This window comes from Lolium perenne, chromosome 3 (assembly GCF_019359855.2).
Source record: "Lolium perenne isolate Kyuss_39 chromosome 3, Kyuss_2.0, whole genome shotgun sequence".
Taxonomy (NCBI): Eukaryota; Viridiplantae; Streptophyta; class Magnoliopsida; order Poales; family Poaceae; genus Lolium; species Lolium perenne.
In genome coordinates, this window is record NC_067246.2 from 344,567,224 (window position 1) to 344,574,033 (window position 6,810).

At 41.2% G+C, this 6,810-nt stretch overlaps 1 long non-coding RNA gene across 1 annotated transcript; it reads right to left on the reverse strand.

The window, feature by feature from the left end:
* Positions 1-2,139: 2,139 nt before the first annotated feature.
* On the reverse strand, positions 2,140-5,974 carry LOC139837749 (uncharacterized). The gene is made up of 4 exons (XR_011754414.1): positions 5,818-5,974; positions 4,869-4,949; positions 3,449-3,530; positions 2,140-2,562 (listed from the first exon to the last, which is right to left on the reverse strand). It is a non-coding gene; the product is annotated as an uncharacterized lncRNA (long non-coding RNA).
* Between the last annotated feature and the right edge of the window lie 836 nt (positions 5,975-6,810).

The window sequence follows — 6,810 nt, forward strand, 5'->3', positions numbered from 1 at the left end:
CAACTAACAAACACAATTTATGGGTTACCTCAAAAGAAAAAACAAACACAATTTATGGGCATACCTGACTACCTACCCAAGTGGCTCGCCGGACCGGTAAATGGGGTCCTAATTATGTGTGATTGCCTATGTATACCTGGTCTATTATTGCGTATTTGATGGCAGCTTCCAAATCAATTTGCTCCCTCTATCCCGGTGTATTAGTCCCACTAGGTAAATATATATGTCACGATTTATTCTCCGATATAAGGCCCGCTTGACAATTAATTAGCACTAATTTGTTCCGCTAATTTCTCTCCATCTCTCTCCCGCCTTGCATGATCCCGTAACTAGGACCTATGCATGCACAAGTTATGTGGTCCTTCATTAACTTGGCTTGCCCAAGTAAATTAGACTGGTCATAGTGCATAGTATCATATACTAGTATCATGCATATGATACTTATTTATGATACTATCTCTATAGTGGGTGGTATTATAGAGTACTATCATAAACTTTCAAATTTATTGTTTTGTAGAATCTCAATTTAATCTACGTACAAGATTTATTTTCCATTTACTTTTTCTCGTAACATCCGCTATGATACAATATCCACCTATGTTACTCTAATCCTATCTCTCCTCCTTAATTAGATGCCACATCATCATTTTTGTGGGCCTAAAATGCATAATATTACCTATGATACCATCACTATGACCAGCCTTAGCTATTAAGATGTGGCTCCTAAAGTTACCCTGATTAGAGGAAAAACTTACTCCCTATCTGAAATTATGGGGCGTGGATCCTCTACAGTACTGATGTTACTGTACCCGTACAGTAATTCAGAAAATCTGCCGTCCAGTTTAATCTAACGAGCCTCCTGCCACTCATCGATGGATAACGGATTAGGAACAAACTTTGCGCCAAATTCGCAAGTAATATTTCAGAAGAGCCGCGCCCATTGTTGAACTTGCATGGCTGCACGTACTCGCAACAGTATTGTTGATTGCTGACCGTCCAAGATCGGCACCAGCGGAACCAGCTGTCACGGCCGACCGGTCTACACCGCTGGACGTAGAAGCCCGGCACCGGCGGCTGCAGCAATCGACGAGGCCGACGAGGCCGGCCGGCTAGCCTGCACTGTACAACTCAGTTGCGCCAAATATGTACATTGCAGATTGCAGAGCCAGCCATGTTTTCGCAAATACAACCTCGGTTGCGCAAGAGTAGGGAGAGGTGGCCGAAGGCATCGGACGACAAGGACAACGCAAAGTCAAGGAAGGGTAATTGGTGAGGAAGGGCGTCATGTACTGCCATCGGCAGCGGCAAGGCGTTGAGGATGAGAACTGTGTCACTATTGGCGGCGAGGTGGAGAGGAAGGGCGTCGTGTCGCTACCGCCGGCGAGGCGTCGATCAAGGGCGTCGTGTCAGGCTGTTGGCGGCGAGTCGTCGACCAAGGGCCGTGTGTGACAGCAACGAGGCATCCCAAATCGCAATTACGTATTGTTTTCATGTCACTTGGAGGAACAACTAGAGATGTCCTACGATGCAGCTGTTTAGCCAAGTGATTCTCAATCTACAGGAGATGATCCTGCTCTATTTTTTGGCGCTAGTTTGTACTTCTCACACAATTCATTTGGCGCCAACAGGAAGATATATGTGATATCCCCTCCATACCACCTTAATTAAACACATGAATTATTTTTATAATCTGGTGTCCACCGATCGATGAATGGCAGGAGACCCGTTCGATGAAACTGGTACAGTAACACCACTGCTGTAGAGGAGCTGCGCCCGGAATTATCTAGCAACTTTTACTGAGCCCAATACACCGGGAGAGATGGAGAGTAGTATATATGTAAATCACGTTTCAGCCAAGATCAAATTTTTCACAGGGACAGAACTTTTTTCCTTTTTCTTCCTTCACAACTACACTGACTAGTATACAAGCACCACCGTAACTAGAAATAATAAAGAAAATCTAGAATATTGCATATGCATGTGCAGCTTTACTACTTATACGCACATCTAATCTGGTGCTAGTACACAGGCCTGTAAATATTGCACAAATATTCACATAGGCTACGGACCATGTTTGCCTGATAAATATATTCGGGGAACCAGGTTGAATTCAAAAATTATTTACACAAACTTTGCTACTTGTTGTCAAGGGCAAGGACGGATGGAGTATAATACCAGCAATTCTAATATAACAACATCAGTACATGATATGCTTAACTAGTCTCAGATTTTTTGGAATGATCTACACAAAACAACTTGGAAACACCAGGATTTCAAATACATGCTGCACTACTCCCTGGTCATCCCAGTAGTCGAGCTTATCCCTATAAAGACTAGCCAGATCCGACAACCACTGGCACCATGCTGGCAGAGAGCCAACAAGTCAAACATCACCGAAAAGCATGATCCATCCCACAGGAAAGGCTCCCTCCCGTCAGCTCTGCTTCCCCGTTGCTGCTGCACCAGGGCCGAATCCACGTCCCCTTCACGAGCGCCACAACCGGGCTTGCTCCATGTACAGCCCTGCACTGTCAGCCAAGGAAGGCTCGGCTCGCCAATTACCTGCAAGATAACAGTTTCAAGAAATGTTACCTCCACGGCAAAAGAAACAGTTGAACGGCACACAGATAATTAAGACATACCAAGCACCAAGATGGGCACAAGGAATGTTCAACAAATAATGATTATGAGTTTTTGCGATTTCATATTACTTACACATGATGAGTATGAGAGTCCAACTCACTCATGTAGATTATGCAAGTAAACTATATGAGCAAAGCAAAAGCATTTTTTTGCACCCTGCTACATCTATAGACTTATTCCTAGAAGCAAGCAAGACGAACTGATGTTAATTTCATTATTCCCAAGTATTGGACAAGCATTCTAAATTCAACAGAAAGTACACAACAAAACATGGACTTGTGTTAATCCAGAATAGCTACCATGCCAAAAGACGTATTGATGCTTCAAATAACATGAATTGTAAATGTCAACAATTCAGAACCATGCCATTTGTAAAAGGCAGCTCCTTTTACACAGGATTTCAGAAAATTCCAGAACAAAATGGATGGAGGGATACATCTGGGCTCTGGCTGATGAGTACTTGCATAACAACGGTCACCAGCTCGCAAAAAAACTACAACCTTGGTATTTTGCATCAAACTTCAGTTGTAGAACTGAAAATTGATGTTATAATCTCAATCAGCGAGACATAATTACTGTACAACCATCATATCAGGCATATGCTCAACATACATAGAAAATTAAGCGTCACATGATCGTCAAGTCCAAGAAAATTAGATTGCAGCAAATGACACTACTATACAACCACATCACTAGGCACTAGTAACCAGGTTCACTGCCATGAGAATAGCAGCATCCAGCAAGCACCAGGACATGCCTAAGATGCAACAGCCAGACAAGCCACTGTAGGAACTAGTGAGTTTACCTAAATGCTCTACATCATGATGATGTCGTCCATCTTGGAGACCTAGTGGTTGACCATGGCCATCAGCGCCCAACCTTTAGATCTAGTGCGTATATACCAGCATGAGAAAATGGTCAAAATACTTGATCAAGCCCAGTGAAATAAATCAACATAATTAAATTTGCCATTCTTTACACCAGTAATTAACTTAACAGGATAAAAATGAGCACACTATTACAAACAATAGTAAGTGTTCGGATACAACACTGCCGACTCAATTACTGATCAAGTTATTACAAGTTGCAACTGCTGCTTGCTACTAATCGTGAGAGCATGTATAGTAGTTGTTGATCAGCATTCAACATGGCACATGCAAATAATTAACATTCGGTAAATAATATCCACAAGCTCAATGAATCTTTTGCAGCCAATGCACATTTCTACAGGCTTGCCGACAAAAATGACAACCTGAAGCTAGCTAGAACCAACTACAAATCATTCAGCAATCCAAGAGAGTGCTTTGCTTCCATGTGAATTTAAAACCTGGCAAAATCATCTACCCACTGTTCTCTACTTTATTAATGGTGCACAAAAAACAATGGCGACAAGATTAAGACATTGTGAAAGTACATCCATGTTCGCGTATGTGCTTATAACTATATATGCATGAAAACCAGAAGCTAGTCAAAGTACACAAGTAGGTACATGCACGCACCTTGTACAAGCTAGCACCTAGCACCATACAAAAAATCTGCAATTAGCCAAATCGAACATATCACAAACAATATGGAAAAAAACTCCACTTTGGACTTGTGAGAAATATGTTCGAGGAAGAGTTTAACCAAATCCCAAGTGAATGATTACTGTTCCTAAACATCTCATACAGTTTAAAAAATAATGCATGGTTGGATGAATATGGTAAAATTCATTGGAATTTTCAGCACTAACACAAAGAAAGTCCAAACCTGAACCAACCCCGAACCATCACTATAAGAGAGATGTTTTTGAACCAAAAAATGAATAGGGATGGCGGATCCAGAGGAGTTGGGGGCAGGGAGACCATGGTTTACCGTTGTAATGCTGCTCCCTGGAAGGCCATAGGTGGATACGAAGAAGTGAGGTGTGCTTAAAAGACTTGAATTAAGTATTACTTCTTGCAATTAATTGCAAAATGATTATTCTGCCCATACTATCGGTTTGTCATGCCTCAATAGTCAATACCATGCGGACCAGCAGCTTCCAGATCATTTAGAACAGGATCAAGTTTTTTCAATGCCCATGGATGAGACAAAACTTCTTGCCCCGATTCGACAGATTAATTGAAAACCACCCCAGTAAAGCCTACTCTACACGTGGCGTGAAATGAAGCATACACATATAAAAATGGTCACACAAAAGAAATACATAAATATAAAAATTAGGACCTCCATCGCACAGGTACCTGCTAAAATCTTGCCTAAGATTATGAACATATCCAGCTTCAACAATCATTCCTTGCCAAAAAGGTCTTCCTTTTGAAGATCTACAAGATAACAAAAAATAGGATATTCCTTCAGAAAAGAATGCCGCAGCACACAATTCTTACTTGTATTGTTAAGGACAACTCATTGTTAACATGTCAAACATCAAAAGAGGAGGGGATTAACTCGGTAGGGTACAATTTATTTTCACAGGCCAAAAGTGCAACCCTTGTATACACAAGCTTCAATCCATAACATTGCTTAAAAGCAACTAAACAACATTAATTTACATAGAGCATAGCAAAAGGCAAGGAAGACTATTTGCGCTAGAAAAGAAAGAAAATGGATGATATTGTGAGCTCCATGCGGGAAATGCATATGTAGCTACGGTCTATACAAGTATTGAAATGATATTTCAGAAAAGCGGGAACACCACTTGTGATGTAAAGGTCCTTAGTTTGTAAAACTAAATGTAACTTCAATTGAGTAATTAACATATATAGTAAACCTAAGCCTGAAAAACCGAGCATAGCTTTGTTACAGTACTCACTTCAACAGCTATGCAAACCAATAACAAATGAACAAACAATCAGTAAGTGTGCAAACTAGTATTGTATATTATGTGACGGTATGCCTTAATACTTGCCAAGAACCCAAGGGGTGAAATCTCCCACAATACCACCCGAATCCTACTGTTTATTATTGTCGTAAAAAAGCTAGAGATGTAACTTTTCACAGAGCATATGACATCATAGATCAAGAGCTTGTCGGTGAATTTTTTAAAGCTTTTAGTCAGAAGATTCAAAAGATGCAACCTTCAGTCTCCGCTTAACAACAAGATACGGAGTATATAATTTGATGGTTCGTCAAACATGTAAATTTCTGCACTTTTTGAAGCAAGAAATGCTATTGCACAACTCTGGAGCTCACCATCCAAAAGATCTCCCACATTTCGGTCAATAACCTGGTTCAATTCAAAGTCAACGCACAACTTAGTTTTCAGTCCCGTGCCAACTTACTCATCAAGTAGTTGCCCAAAATTTTCTTGGACAGCTCTTGGAATGTAGTCAAGATACTGAGGCTTGATGACTGCACTGTAGAAACAATGCGAGAGCGTAAGTACTTAAGTGCAGAAAATGAAAAATATCTTGCACAACATTATATTATAATATGAAAAGAACATGTATATGGAGTTCAGCCAGTAAGACACACCAATAACCGCAACACTTGATAATAACATTACAAATACACTTCGCAATGTTTCATATAGTATTGTGTTATCATAAGGCATACATATCTTTGGAAACGCCGATAAATTGATCATTATGTAACTACTTTGAACCAAATAACTAAGATGAGTTATGGTAAGATGGCTACCATATGCCTACTCTAGCGGTATTAGACTCTCTCTTTGCTCTTGTATGGCTGAATGTCTACCGCACTTACCGATGGTAGGTTCAAATTTAGCTAAAATGAATCCGTAGGGTGGTTTTGCCTTAAAGTAACATATCGAGAGGGCCTAGTTCAGTACTACTCCCTCCGTCCTCAAATAAGTGGACATCTAGCTCTAAACTTTGTCCACAAAAGAGTGTACTCCTATCTTCCCAATGCATGTTCATTGCTTCTCTCTGTTGGTTCGAGAACACGCACAGGACCGTTGCGCTTCATTTCATTGAAAAGAAAGAGTTGTAATTACAAGTCTCCTAGGAGACGGTGATACAAGGTAGGGGATGGTTTGCCTAGTGCACATCCCAAGCTGGCTGGAAGGACGGCCCTCAGCCCCGAGCTCCGGCCCTTGCCCAAAGAGAAGCTTCTTCCACGATGTTGGCCAGCAGCGTGCACGTCGATGGCTGTGCCTGTCGAACACGCAGTCATTTACGTGCTTCCAGAGCATCCATGGTATGAGCAAGGAGGCTGATGCAA